We start from the raw sequence: 16,041 nt of genomic DNA, 5'->3' as shown, positions 1-16,041 counted from the left end.
TATAATAATCAGCTTTCAAATTGGAAAGAAGCTTCCCTGGATACCTTTGACCTCCATGATCAACTGCAAAGGGTGATGGGAAGTTATTTCCTCCACCATCGCTTGCAGTATAACATGGACTTTTCCATTTTTGTCTGTGAGGATGGGTAGACAGTGGATAGGAATTAGAAATCTCTCACAGAGGAATCTTGGAACTTGACTCAATGGAGTGCGTTTGGTATGAGTGTCCAGTGTAGCACTATGCCAAAGCTGAGATTGAAGTCCAAGCCAAGGGTTCCCAGGTAAAGGAGGACCACAGACTGCTTTGAGTACCTGCCTGTAGCAGATGCCATGCACTTAGATCAGACCCCAAAGACCCCTCCAGAATATTCTGTGGATTCTTTCTTTCTAGTCCCCCTTGAAAGGCCTGATCTTTCCTTCAGAACTGGGGAAGGTGGACTTAGAGTTGACAAAGAGTTAAAGATAAAATAGGGGGTGTCTAGTTTTGCTCGTCAGAGAACACTTAGGAGTTTAGGAAGTTCGTCATAGTTGGCTTTGATTCCTATGGGAAACAAATAGAAAACAAGGTGTTAGGTAGAGGTCACTCATCTCGCTGTCGCTGTTAAGGGACATTTTCTTCTAAAATGCCAGGAACTCTTCTACCCCAGTAAGCCCAGTCTAAAATCTTTGTCAGGATGAAATGTTAGGTGTGACAAATGCTAGTTCAGAGGGATTTGTAAGAGTTTGTCAGCTATCTAAAGGGAAATAACAAAATCAGTTCTGGGAAGTTTGTGATATCTGAATGAGGCATTCAAGAAGCTGCCAGCTCATCTTCCATCCATTTCTTCCTTTTCCCTTTGCTTCATGGAAGCACTCTTTTCAAAGTCACAGTCTGTCTAAATCCTTTGGTCTTAAAGTAAGAAGGTATAACCCATCAGTTAATTTATTACTTTAGACTATTAGACACTCACCCCTACTCCCACCCCAAGTTAGCTTGCTAACCACACAGTTAATGAGTGAATATGAGGCTCAGAAGGGAAACTCTGGTAAGGCCTTAGGACCCTCACTTCAATGACTGATTGCTGAGTACACACAGCCACAGTGAATGGTGAATGTTGAACGCAATTGTAAAGTAAGACAAAACGCAGCTGATTTGAGTTGCACGGGAGCACTGCAGAGATGGGTGGCTACCTTTGCCTGGGTTTGCATGGCCTACTTTTCTTTGTATCATGGGACTGACTATACTCAGATCATCCTTCTCAATAGAGATATGCATATCATGAGACCCAATACCTATCCAGATGATGGTTTAAAGAATTTATCAGCACAATGCAAAGGAGTTGTCAAAGGAGACAGACTCATCCAGGGAAATGCATACACAGCAGCTCTTTTATTCATAGGCTAAGAAGCTCAAGATTCTTACTCATGCCTTTCAGAAGATCATGGATAGTTAAGCTTCGTCACAATAATGTCCATGTCTTTAAAAATGCTAACAAATCAGAAAATTAGCTCCCAAAGATTAAGAGTAGCTTATATAGCTACTGAAATCTAAAGGAAGGAAGGCTTTCTTATAGCTTTAGGTCCAGGAACAAAGCTTCCCCATTCCCCTTAAATCCTGCTATTCTCCTCCTCCACAGAAGTAAGCCACATGACAGCAACACTAACTCACGTTCTCTTATATAACCCACAATTATTACTATACTACAGTACCGAGACAAGTGTCTGCATTACTTACTTTGTTTACTTATTGATTTATTTGAGACAGGGTCTCCCTGTGTAGCCCAAGCTGATCCTCCTGCTTCAGTGTCCCAACTGCTGAGATTATAAGCATGTGCTACCATATCCAGCTTCTCTTGCTGTATTTTAATGGTAGTAAACAAGAGCACCTGGTACCATATATACGGACTGGGCATTTGTTTATTCCAGGCACTCTTCCAGGAATATACCACATGTGGGTTCATTTAATTATCACCAAAATCCTGCAAAGTGGGAAGAAACTGAGGCTCAGTGAGATTATACAGGTGGTCTGACAGAAAGTTGGCAAAGCAGAGTAAAGAAGCAATGTTTCTCTGACAAGAACCTGGGTGTCTGTTCCAGCACTGCCACTCAACTGGAGGGACCCAGGCCCACATCTCTGCACACTCCCGTGGGGGCCTCCTGGGTTTCTCCTTGATCTGAGAGCTAAAAGGTTAAGCCCTAGTGCCATAGAGCAATGCCTCATGCTATGAAGGAGCTGTTCTGATTTCCAGACTATTCCTCTAACTAGTTATTTTGAATATTACCACTGTTGTTTCCACTAAGCTTACTTTGGAAACACCTATTACATGTCAATCAGGAAGCAGTTTATGGAAATAGGCTTTCTAGCTAGATATGAAAGTTAGCTTGATATCAATCATATTCCAATTTAAAGAAAGTAAAGCTGCAAACTGGGGCAGGCATAGTTAATCCAGATTCTTCCTGTCCACTCCCTTGGTGAAAGCCACGCACAGCTTCTCAGATTCCTCTGATTATCCTAAGGAATTTGGATTTTCAGACTCATAATTTGGGGAGAGTAGTTTATCAGAAAGGAAGCTAGAAGGGAACATCCAGGCCAGAACCATCCATGTCCATCTGAGGTTCTGTGACCAGAACGGATGAATGCTAAGTGCAGTGTTTCCACATCTGGGCTCTAAGTCCCCCACATTCTCTTTATGCCCCATCAGGATGGTTAAGCAGCTCAGAATTCACAAGGGACATAAACAAGCATATAATGAAGTACTCCTGAGCCCATCCAGGAGCCATATCCCCATGGAGGGCTAAAGAGGAGCAGAAGGTGGGAGGTGGCTGCTAATTCCAATGTGGCCTCTGGAAAGGTTTCATGAAGGGGGCGCTGAGGGTGATCTGAAAATTAGACATTTCTAGATAGAAGTAAATTCCTCAACAGCAGACATGTTTAATCACAAAAAAGTGTAATATCAAGCTGTGTCTCCACTTTTATGACTAAGATCTAAGGATAATAATCTTCGGTGACTATGCCTAATTAGTATTGGTAATTAGACTGTTCCACTGGGCAAGTTATAGGAAGAATTAAGCCTACATAACAGCATATTTGAACAAGCACATTACAATTAGCATGTTCATTTGTTGATCACGTGATCTAATTAAAGTGAAACCTTTGAATGTTGGAAAAGGCACAAGATGAAGGAAACTGTAATCCTCAGGGACTGTCAGGATTCAAATGGTATTTCCTGCCTGTTTGTGTTCACGTTTGCATGTTGTCTTCAGTGTGTTGTAATCAGGTATCTTGAGGACTCAGACCAGAGAGGTGCTGTAGGCACCCACCAGCCTTCTCCGCTCTCCATGACTTATGATGTTTTTGTTGGACAGAATTGAAAATGGTCTTCATTTCAAACTCTTTGTTTGATAAAGTAGGAGAACTAAAACTGTGAGACTTTGAAATCAGTCTTTCAGATCCTCAGTTCTCAAAGTGCAACTTTTAGACCACATGGCTCCATAGACTTGAAGAGTTTGAAGTCCATTTGGAACTTACTGACAGAATTTTCACTTGAGTCTGATTCCCAAATGATTTGTGTGTGTGCACACTTGAATCAAAAAAAATACTTTTACACATGTATGTTTTTCATACTTTTTTTTTACTTAAAATCTTGTATTTGTCTAATTCTTGTTTGAGGGAAGAAGGTTCAGGCTCTAGGAGATTTTTAATTTTAAAGACACAAGTTAGGGAAGATCTTCCTGGATGAGGTGGAGAGCTCAAAAGGGCAAATAGAAGATGTATTTAAAATTTTTTAATTATGTTTAAATAGTTGAACAAAATAGTTGCCATTTAACAAAGCAATGTATGAATACAATTCATCTTTATCAATGTCATCCCTTTCAACATTCGGAACCATCCCTCCCTCCCTGCCCCTCCCCTCACTCTTCTTAATTCTGTAGGATATACACTGAATCCTTGAATGCATTCTCCCCTTCTCTTCATTTGTCTTCCCCTCTCTCCATGACCCTACCTACCCCTTTCAGGTACTCCCTTCCTGGTGTTTATTTTGTTGAATTTGACTTTGCTTTTCTAAGGAATTATACTACTTGAATTCCCCTTTGAATCTACCATAGTTCAGTAAATACATTTGTATACTCTTGTATACGACATAATGCATTTATAAGCTTATAAACTTATATAAGCTTCCTGTGTTCCACACATGCTTATAAGCTTATAACTTCCTGTCTTCCACATATAAAACCTTTGTCTCTCTAGATTGGACTAACTTCACTTAATTTTTTTTTCAGGTCTTTACATTTCTTTATAAATGGACCATCATTCTTTCTGATAGATGAGTAAAATTCCAGTGTGTGTGGTGTGTGTGTGTGTGTGTGTGTGTGTGTGTGTGTGTATGTGTGTGTGTGTGTGTGTGTGTGTGTGTGTGTGTGTGTGTGCGTGTGTATTACATTTTCTTTTTTGCTAATCCTGGGGATTGAACTCAGGGCCTGGGCATGTCCCTGAGCTTCTTTTGCTCAAGGTTAGTATTCTACCACTTAAGAGCCACAGAGCCACTTCTGGCTTTTTCTGTTTATGTGGTACTGAGGGATTGAACCCAGGGCTTCACAAATGCTAGACAAGCACTCTACCACTAAGTCTCATTCCCAGCTCCTACACCACATTTTCTTGATCCATTTGTCCATGGAAGGGCATCTAAGCTGATTCTATATCTTGGCTATGGTGATTGTGCTAGTGACTTTACTGTATCCTGGTTTGTAATCTTTTTGGATAAATGCCTATAAGTGGAATTACTGGATCACAGGGTAATGCTGTGTTTAGTTTTTTTTTAAAGAATGTCCATACTATTTTCCAGAGTAGTTGGACAAATTTACATTCCCTCCAACAATGTATTAGGTTTCACATTTTTAGCTATACCCTCACCAGTTTGTGTAATAGTTTTCTTGGTAATGGCCATTCTAACTGGGATGAGGCAGAATCTCAGTGTTGTTTTGATTTGCATTTCCTTTATGTCCAGAGGTGTTGGGCATTTCTTCATGTGACTATTGGACATTTTTACTTCTCTCTAGCTCATAGATCATTTATTATTTGGGCTGTTGATTCTTTGGGGGTTTAATTTTTTTAAGCTTTCTGTATATTCTGGACATTAGGGCATTTTCTGATGGATAGCTGGTAAAATATTCCCCCATTCTCTAGGCTGTCTTTTTAGCTTGTTAGCTATGACCTTTTCCATGCAGAAACTCATTAGTTTGATGCAATACCACTTATCAAGTCTTTTTTGATTTGCTGTGCTTCTGGATCTTTACTCAGAAAGTTCTTCCCTGTGCCAAGGAGTCCTAATGTTTCACCTACTCCTTCCTATAATAGTTTCATGGTTTCAGTTCTTACATTAAAAATATTTTGAATTGATGCTAGTGCCAGATGATAGATAGGGATCTGTTTTAGTTTTCTGCATGTGGATATCCAGTCCCCTTGCACTCCCCATTCAGCACAATTTGTTGATTAGACTGTCTTCTAGGCTATATTTTTGGTTCCTTATCAAATATTAGATGTTATAGGCCTGCATTTACTTCTGGGTATTCTGTTCTGTTCCATCGGTCCTCAGCCTTGTTTTTGTGTGACTACCAAGCTATAGTAATAGTTCTGTAGTACAGTTTGAAGTTTGATATTGTTACCATGGAATCACAAAAGGTCCCAAGTAAGCTGTGTTCTTAAAGAGGGTTCCCCTGCCCTGGGACTTGTTTTCCTTAGGACTAGAGGTATGCTTCCAACTCAGTTCCAAGAGAGCAATTGGGAGAGAGGTCTGACTGTGATTCTCAGATTCTTTTCTGAGTACAATGAAGATTTTAATGCAGCCCAGCTTTCAGGGGGTTGAACCTAACCTGCAAAATAAACTCAACCTACTCTTCTCATACCTCTGAGAAGGCCATTCTTGGCCAGCTCCACCTTTCTGTCTTCAGAAGATGATGAAAAGACCTGAAGCATAGCCTCTTGATTAAGGCATTTACTAACAAAGGGGCTGCTTCATTTTATTTAATCATACCCTCATTTCCCCTGATAAATATCACATTTCCATTTCTGTCTCATTGCTAAGCTGCCTTTGATTCCCTCTGACAGTCCCCGAAGGAGTCATATTTTCCCTCCAACATCATTTTAAACCACATTTAAACAAAACAGAACAATTTTAGAAAATGTTCTACCATGTTTTTTTCTCCTAACAACTTTTTGCCCATTGGTTTTTAAAAATTGTTTTAAGCACTTTTTCTGTGGCTGATGCATGACTCTGGAATTCATTGCACTTCTTATTTATAAACTGATTTTCAATGGAAACCTTTCTATGGTGATATTCTGAATTCATGAAGGAATAATTTCCATGAGGCAGTATTCATATTTGCTTTTTATATGAAGATTTGCTTAGGTTAAAATAGAAGTTTTACATCAATGTGTAATAAAAATGATTAATTTTGTATAACAGTAACATTTCTAGGCATAATATAAGAAATATAATCTAGTCTGTTACCACAGAATTTAAAAATATCTTTATTTCTCAATTTTGCTCAACATTTTGTAGGTGTTGGTCTTATCGCAATAAATAGGTGCAGTTATTTTCTCAAAGGTTGAATTTTCTCCAACAAATTTGGGGTACACCTTTGGTAGAGGCCCACTGATAAAAATTGTCCTGTGGGGGGAAAAACTATCCAGTCAAGCTTTTTGACCTTTCTTCTCAACAAAGTCTTGACTTTTATTATCTGTGTTCATTTCTGCATTGCTCAATTTGAACAAGATTTCTGCTAAGTCAGAAACCATATTCTTTGATCATCTTTTTTTTTCTTTTTTTTTTGGTCAGTTGTGGGGCTTGAACTCTGGGCTTGGGCACTGTCCCTGCGCTCTTCAGCTCAAGGCGAGCATTCTACCACTTGAGCCACAGCGCCACTTCCAGTTTTCTAGTGGTTTTTATTGGAGATAAGAGTCTCACAGATTTTCCTGCTCAGGCTGGCTTTGAACCACGATCCTCAGATCTCAGCCTCCTGAGTAGCTAGGATTATAGGTGGCCCCCGGCTTTCATCAGGTTTCTTAACCTCTACCATCTCTCAGTCAATGCTTAATCACCCAAGCCTGCCTTACCAAGGATCCAGTTAGGTCACATGTGTTGGTGGCTCAGACCTCAGGGGGGAGAGGTCTGAGGACTGAGGTTCAAAGCCAGACCAGGCAGGAAAGGGCGAAATCTCCCACTAGACTTTTACCTCCAATTAGCCAGCAATAAAACCCTGAAAATAGAGGTATGATAGAATGCCAGCCTTGGGCAAAAAAGTGAAGGGAAAGTACAAGGTCCTGTGTTCAATACCAGCAATACTAGCACCAAAAAGAATCCAGTTAGGTTGCTTTCACCAGAATTCCTTTTACCTTGATGTTACCTCTCAGTAATTTTCTGTATATTCCAGGATCCTTGGGACTCTGGTCCTTGGCTATAAATTCTCACTTTGCCTTCCTGTATTAGGAATTGAGTCCAACTTCTCTTCCCCAGTACAAAAAAATCTACTGCAATGATTACTGAATGAAGCCTGACTTGCTGTTTTATTTGACAGGTATCATAATTTCTCCTTTCATAGTACTCAGCCAGTTTTCATTTCACACAAACAATGAAGTAACCAACATCTACCCCCACCCTAAAAACAGCATCTCCCTAAGGTCAACTTCAGGATTCACAAACTCCCTTTGTTAGTTTCTTTGAAGGAATACTGCCTTTACCTCCATTCCATACTGGAAAAATCTATGGAGTAAGGGCTGAGATTCCAAGACTAGTTCTTCTCTCTCTCTCTCTCTCTCTCTCTCTCTCTCTCTCTCTCTCTCTCTCTCTCTCTCTCTGTCTCTGTCTCTCTCTCTCCTAGTTATAAGACCTCAAACGAGTCTTTCAGCTTCCTCCTGTGCCAAACGCTTAGGCTGTATTGTTGATAGGCCCTGCATGCCTGGCCTAGACTTTCCCCTTTGTCTCGGCCGGCTGGGGATAGGTGGGTAGATACCACTGCAGTGAAATGAAAGCTTCCCCTGTTATTGGACCTTACAAACGGGTGGCGAGCTATGGACTTGCCTTGGCCAGCCTATAACAGGACTGCTGAATTCAGGGACAACACATGCTCTCAGCTGCCTCAGCCCTGATCCCCACTCAATGCTAAGAAGGCTGCAGGGTGTCCTCGTTTTAATTTTTTTAATGTTATTGTAAAGATGCTGATCAGAGAGGTTATAGTTACATGAGTAAGGCAATGAGTCCATTTCTTGTCGAGCATTGTTACCCCTTCCTTTGGTGTTCTCCCACTGTCTCTTCCCTCCCCTACCTCCCTTACTACAGGATGTCCTTACAGTGTACAATTTTCTGGTTTGACCTTACTGGTTTGAACTTCTATTGCTCTAGGAAAAACAAGGCCCTGAGTTCAAACCCTAGTAGTACCACAAAAAGTTTTGCATTCTGTACCTGAATTATTTGTAATAATGTAAAAACAAAAATCTCAAGTTCAGTACTTATTATTCTGTTACATTGTTTTATTAAAAGTATCTATATAGGGCAGGGAATGTGGCTTAGTGGTAGAGTGCTTGCCTAGCCTGCATAAAGCCCTGGGTTTGATTCCTCAGTACCACATACACAGAAAAAGCTACAATGTTGCTGTGGCTCAAATGATGGCATGCTGGCCTTGAGCAAAAGAAGCTCAAGGACAGTGTCTAGGCCCTGAGTTCAAGCCCCAGGACTGGGGGAAAAAAGTGTCAGTAAATAAACCAATATTCAAGTAATGGAGAGATGGTTATAAATCATCTTCTTCATGCTGCGTTTTAGCACTTGGAATTTTGGGCCAGGTAATAAAAATAAATAAACAGATGACCTAGATCCAAGTCCTTGCTCTCCCATCCCTGGCCAAGAGGTCCTGGCTAAGTTACTTAATTTCCTTGTGTTCCAGTTTTCTCCTCAGTGTAATGGGGCTAATAATAGTCCCTATCTCATAGGGCTTCTCAGGGACTAAATGGGAAAAAACAAAATTAAGATTGGCAAGGGAAAGAGGGAAAGGGAGAAAACAAGAAGGGAACAGTAAGAGATGATAGAAGAAAAGGAGAGATTTCTAGAACTGTGAAGGAAGTGAAATGAGAATTATGGCCTCCCTCATCTTAAGTTCTACAAAGAAAATACTTGAATACACATTAGGTTGAAAATGAACTGCATAACTTGGCGGGAGGGGACGTTGAGAGGGAAGAAAACAAGGGAAGAGGTGACACTGTTCAAAAAGAAATATACTCAATTCCTGAATTAAGTAACTGTTATCCCTCTGTACATTACCTTTTCAATAATTTTTTTAAAAGACTCTGGTTTTTAAAACCCAAAACACAGCTCACTTTTTACACACACACACACACACACACACACACACACACACACACACACACCATTTAAATACCCATGGACCTTCACAAAACCAAAGGAAATATTAACACCAAAGGCATCTGAACAAAGGAGAGAGGCCTACTTCTAGTTTACACAGGAGAGTGTTTAAACAGAAGTCAGCTCACCTTAGCTAAAAAGAACTGTAAATATCAGATGTAGTCTTTACCATATCTCTGACCTTCACATTTGGAAAGTGACATTAAAGTAGTATTTGGTGCCAGGTGCCAGTGGCTCACGCCTGTAATCCTAGCTACTCAGAAGGCTGAGATCTGAGGATCAGGGTTCAAAGCCAGCCCAGGCAGGAAAGTATATGAGACTCTTATCTCCAATTAACCACCAGAAAACCAGAAGTGGTGCTGTGGCTCAAGTGGTAGAGCGTGAGCCTTGAGCTGAAGAGCTGAGGGAGAGAGTTCAAGCTCCATGGCCAACAAAAGAAAACAAAAAAAAGTATTTGGTGCAGGCAAAGATGAAAGTTGGCTGCTTATAGAGACAGGTGAGGCTGTGCCAAATAACAATGCTATGTGCTACCTAAGTCCACCTGGACACTAAACAGCATATGAAGGCCAAAGACATCTTGACAAAATCCACTGAGCAAGCAGACAATAGAAGAGTCCCAATGAGAGTCTGAATAGTGAAGCCCAATTGGTTCTCTAATGTGCTTATTCAAATAGGATACAACATGACCTGTAGGTGGGAAAGGGTACCAAAATATTTTTTCCACATGTATGGCTCTGCTACTCCTTTCCCCCCACCCCCAAAAGCAATTTCAACCCACTTGGTATTCAAATCACTAAAAAAACAAAACCCACAAGTTTTAGAAATCAAGAACATCAAGTCATTTTGCAGTTCATTATGGTATCTGTTCCATATGAATGGCATTTTGCTCTGCAAGCTTCCCCCACTCCAACCTGCCTGTGAGGAGATGAAAGGGACCAATCGGCTGAACCAGACCTTCACTGATCTCCATCATGAATGCTACAAACAGAGCTAGTGATCATTGAACTCTGGATTGAGCTCTTGCTGTAAGCCAGGGTTCTTGTCAGGTATGATGGACAAGAGAGGAAGGAGAGACCCATGAACACGGACAGGATGTGGCCTTTCCTTCCCAGAAGCTCACTGCGCAGCGTGGTTTGGGATATGGTTGTCCAGTAGACTCACCTGAGGAGCTAGGAAAAGAAAATTCAAACACAGATGCCCAGGCCACAGCCAGGGATTCAGCTTCAAGCGTGGCCTCAGGTCTGGAGTGGCTGAGGTGGCAATAGTTTTAAAAACCTGCCCATGCCATTCTCATATAAAGCTGGGGCTTTGAACCTTCATTTCCCTGGGAGATTAAAAACACGCAAGAAGTAATTACCACAGAATGAGACACATGTTGTAATTAAAGTTAGTACATTATGCTAAAGGGGAAAAAAAGGAGGGAGCAGCTTAATTAGTTTTAGGAAGTGCGGTAAGGTTTTACATGGAAAGTATGATTGTGCTGGGCTTGGAACCATGAACCAGAAGTCTCCCTGTAAAAGGAACTCTTCCAAGTCTGTGGTCATAAGAGGTCAGAGCACAGCACACAGGGGAACTTCAGGTGGTTCAGGGTGCACAGAACAAAAAATTCAGCATCAGGAGAAGAGTGACAAAGACAGAGCAGGAAAAGAGGTTAGAGACAACTTTCAGGTGCTTTATCCTTTGGGCAACTGAAAAATAGGCTGGACATCATCTTTACTCAAAGAGAAGAAGGCACCCCATGAGGGAGAGCTTGAATGGGAGAGGAGAGAGGGGCCTGAAGACCAGGGTACTCAGCCAAGGCCTGAAGCACATTTAAGGAGGCCCTCAACCTCCGGTACCTCCTCTGCATTTGTACAGCCCTGAGAGAGGGTGCTTCCTTAATTGAATCCCAGCTAGTAGCTTGCTCTCATCACCCTCTAGATCTGACTCTGGAAAGACCAGCCTATGGAATATCATTGTGCAGGTAACTCCAGTATCCCTGGGGATAAGCAATGGCAGCCTGATCTAAAGCAGCAGCAGCCTGTTTGGAGAAGAGAGAAAAGGCTAGAGATATTTTTAGTAGGCAAAGTCCAAGTTTTTGAATGGGTGAGACAAGCAAGAGTTGAAGTTGACCCTGGGAATTCTGGCTTGGTATAGATCACATCAAATTAGTAAAGAAAGGAGATGGAGAAGAAGGGAACAGGCTTCACAGGGTACTTGAAACAGTTAGAAAGTGTTTCGCATCATAATATAGAGGAAGAACAGGGAATGCATGAAAGCCAAGTGCTCAGTGTCATCAGGAGTATAGATTGGGCCACAGGATGGGTCAGACAGGGCTGGCAGGGGCTGCACTGGCAGGAAGAACCATCCTGCAAGTGAAGATCCAGCCCTCCCCAAGCAGGGCTGAGAGCAGGTGCCATTGAGCCGAAAGACTTTGATTCTTCTTGGAAGTCAGTGGTTTGTGTTCAGGCTCAAGAGGTCCAGGTGTATTTAAGACACTTGTGTGTTTATACAGGAGACTCAGAGATCCTTCTTCCAGCATGTCCCAACTAAGCCTCACAAATGATGGGCTCTTATGTAAGGAGGAGGCAATTAGAGGCCTCCTGATGCATTTACACAGATACCATAAACGTGCATTCTGTGATTTCTGCCTTGAGAGTAGAAGTTGGTTTCTTTGTCTCAGCCCAGAGGTCCTTCCCTTCCTATCCTGTGACATAGAAGTGCTTCTTCCAGGTTGGGATTTATTTTGTCTGACTTTCACACACACACACACACACACACACACACACACACACACACACACACAATTCAATGAATAGATTTGTATGTTACTTCTTGGGTCTGAAAACTCATGAACATCAGTCACTCAATGGATCCAGATCATATGGTTTCCTGTCTTCAGGAAACTTAATTTCAGATACTTAATTCAGACACTTAATTTCAATGGGACCTTGGAAAAATTAATTCCCTCTCTGGTCAAGAGTCTCATCATTTGGAAACCAGGCTGAGTAGTGTACCTTCCTCATAAGTTACTATATTCTGAAGATAAAACGAGGTAACTCTTACAATAAAGTGCTTAGAACTTTATCAGGTATTTAGGTATTTGCCTATTTTATCCTGGATTTCCCCATTCATGAATATGAGCTAATACCATCTGCCTTTAGCTCACATGAATATTAAGAACACACCTATACAACACAGAACGCATCTTGGAGGGTTTCTCCTCATACTAATCAGTCTCATCTAAGGCCATTAAGACGCAGGCCAGGAGAATCCTGACATTATCTTCTTTCCCATCACCATGCCAATACAATGGTGATGATTATCATTATTTTAATTATTATTGTTATTTGGTGCCAGTCTTGGGGTTTAAACTCAGGGTCTGGACACTGTTCTTGAACTTTTGTGCTCAAGGCTAGTGCTCTACCACTTGAACCAAAGATCTATTTCTGCCTTTTTAGTGATTAATTGGAGTTAAGAGTCTCACAGACTTTCCCGCATGGGCTGGCTTTGACCCTTGATCCTCAGATCTCAGCCTCCTGAGTAGCTAGGATTACGGATGAGACACCAGGGTCCAGAAACCAATGAGTATTTTTTTTTTAAAAATTTATCTTTGCTGTTCAATAATCTTACTAACCTATTGGCACATAGAGTATACTACTCTGAAAATAGCCTCTTTTTTCCCCACTATAAACTTATCTAAGAGAATCAGTCTAAAGACTATAAATAGCCCAAGTAGAATGCTCAACGCATGAGATGTAGGCTACAGCTGAGGGAATGGAGTGATAGGTTGATTTCAAATGTGAGAACTAAGTGATAAGATACCAGTACCTTCTTGTTAGATTTTAGTCATTAAAATGCATTATGTGCAGGGAATATGTATAACCATACTTGGTTTAACCATAAAACAAGCCAATTTCCTGAGGAACCCTATGTGTCTGCTTAAAAAAGAAAAAGCCTTATTGAGACCTAAAGCACATGCTGTCCAATTCAGTCACTAAAAGAATAAAAGTCAATAGTTTTAGAATATCTTCAATAGTATGCAACCAATATCACCTCAAAAAGGAATCCTAAGTGGGGCATAGAAGCACATGCCTGTAATCTCACTTTACTGGGAAGCAGAGGCAGGGGGATCTCAAATTTTAAGCTAGCCTGAGAAAAATTAGAGAGGTCTTGTTAAAAACAAAATACAAACAAAGGGACTGGAGGCATGGCTTAAGGTTTAGAGCATTTGCCTGGCATGTATAAGGCACTATTTTTCACCTGCTGAAATTAAAAGTAACAACGAAACAAAGACCCTATGCCTGTCAGCATCTTTCCCCATGGAGATTCTGTGTCTATGGCTTTGCCTGTTCTGGATAGCTCAGGAAATGGGTACTTGCAACAGGAGGGAGCAAAGGGAGATAGATAGACAAATGAAGGGGGGAAGGGAAAAGAATACAGTAAAAAAAATGCATTGTATATTCCACAAAATTAAGAAACATAAGAGCCGGGTGCAGGTGGCTCACGCCTGTAATCCTAGTTACTCAGGAAGCTGAGATCTGAGGATTGCGGTTCAAAGCCAGCCCAGGCAGGAAAGTCTGTGAGATTCTTATCTCCAATTAACCACTCAGAAAACTGGAAGTGGCACAGTGACTCAAGTGGTAAAGCACTAGCCTTGAGCTGAAGAGCTGAGAGACAGTGTTCAGGCATAGCATTCAAGCTCCCTTCCCCTCCACAAATTATACCAACATCAAATACAGTGAAAGCAGGGGTTATACCGTGGGGGAGGGACATACAAAGCAACAAAGAAATCATCTTATAAATATGTTAGAAACAATCACATGAAAGAAATAAAACATTTGAATAGTTATCTTGGGGTTCATTTCCCTAACATCAACTTATCTGACCTTTTCTGCTTGACTCAGACATATACTGGTTATTGCAACTAAGGGAAACCATGGGACCTATGTTTCTTTGGGCCTGGCTTACTTCACTTAATATAATTTTTTTCCAAGTATTTCCATTTCCTAACAAATGGGGCAATGTCGTTCTTTCTATGGAGGCATAGAATTCCATTGTGTATATATACCAAATTTTCTTGATCCATTCATCTACTGAGGGGCATCTGGGTTGGTTCCATATCTTAACTATGGTAAATAATGCTGTAATAAACATAGTTGTGCTGGTAGCTTTAGTGTGGTCTTGTTTGTGATCATTTTGGTAAATGCCCAAAAGTGGGATTGCTGGGTCATAGGGGAGCTCTATGTGGAGTTTTTTGAGGAACCTCCATACTGCTTTCCAAAATGGTTAAACAAGTTTACACTCCACCAACAATGCAGTAGGGTTTCCTTCTATCCACATCCCCTCCAGCATCTGTTGTTATTAGAGTTCTTGATTATAGCCATTCTAACTGGGGTGAGGTGGTATCTCAATGTTGTTTTGATTTGCATTTCTTTTATGGCTAGGGAGGTTGAGCATTTCTTCATGTGTCTATTGGCCATCCTTCTTTCCTCTTCAGAGAAGTTTCTCTTTAAGTTTTTAGCCCACTTATTTATTGGGCAGTTGTTTCTTTGAAGATTTGTTGTTGGGGGATTTAATTTTTTGAGTTCCAGGTATATTTTGGATATGAAACCCTTGTCTGTTGTATGGCTAGTGAAGATCTTCTCCCAATCTGTAGGCTTTCTATTGATCTTGCTAGCTATGTCCTTTGCCATGCAGAAGCTCTGCAATTTCATGCAATCTCATTTGTCCAACCTTTCTTTGATTTGTTGTGTTTCTGGGTCTCTATTAAGAAAATTTCGGTCTGTGCTAAGGAGACCTAGGGTTTCTCCTATTCCATCCTGTAATGTTTTCAGAGTGTCTGCTTTGACTCCGAGGTCTTTGATCCATTTGGAGTTGATTCTGATGCAGGGTAATATATAAGGATCTAGCTTTAGTTTTCTACAAGTAGTTAACCAATTTTGCCAGCACCATTTACTGAAGAGGCAGTGTTTCTTCCTTTCTATTTTAATAGCTCCCTTATCGAAGGTTAGATGGCTACAGATTTGTAGGTTAATTTCTGGGTTTTCAATTCTATTCCATTGGTCCTGAGGTAATGCCAAGTTTTGTTTATCTATTTACACACACGTGGACACTTTTTATTGTTTCCACTTTTTAGGCAATTACAAATAATGTGGCTATAAACATTTATATAGTGTTTGGATGGATTTTTAAATCTGATTTCTCTTGGATATATAATTAAAAATGGAATTATTGACTTATATGATAGCTCTATGATTAATTGTATAAGAAACGGACAGCCTTTCTCTAAACTGGTTTGGCATCATTTTACATTCCCACTAGCAGTATATGGGGGTCTGATTTCTCCAAAACCTTGTCAGTCCTTATTATTCTCTGACTTTTGATGTAGCTATCTGAGTATACATGAAAAGATACAGGTTTAGATTTGATTTTCCTGAGGACTAATGTTTTGTTAGCCTGCTTTGTGGATCATGATAAATCTTTGTAGATATGTCTGTCACAGCCCTTTGCTCATTTCTATTCACCATTATTGTTTTCTAAGAATTGTTTTTATATTCCAGATACAAGTCCTTTGTCAGATTTTTCTCCCATTGTATTGGCTGTCTTTCCACCTTTTCAGTGGTATATTTTGAAGTACAGAAAGTTTTAATTTTATAAAGCCAAATAT

General features: G+C 40.6%; 1 protein-coding gene across 2 annotated transcripts in view; it reads right to left on the bottom strand.

Moving 5' to 3' along the window:
* Positions 1-16,041, bottom strand: part of Sv2c (synaptic vesicle glycoprotein 2C) — a 112,902-nt gene that overhangs the window by 81,314 nt on the left and 15,547 nt on the right. The gene's annotated exons all lie outside the window — the stretch shown is intronic.

Source organism: Dipodomys spectabilis, unplaced genomic scaffold, assembly GCF_019054845.1.
Source record: "Dipodomys spectabilis isolate Male_0828 unplaced genomic scaffold, ASM1905484v1 ptg000140l, whole genome shotgun sequence".
NCBI classification, from domain to species: Eukaryota; Metazoa; Chordata; class Mammalia; order Rodentia; family Heteromyidae; genus Dipodomys; species Dipodomys spectabilis.
This window is presented reverse-complemented; position numbering and strand designations above follow the sequence as displayed.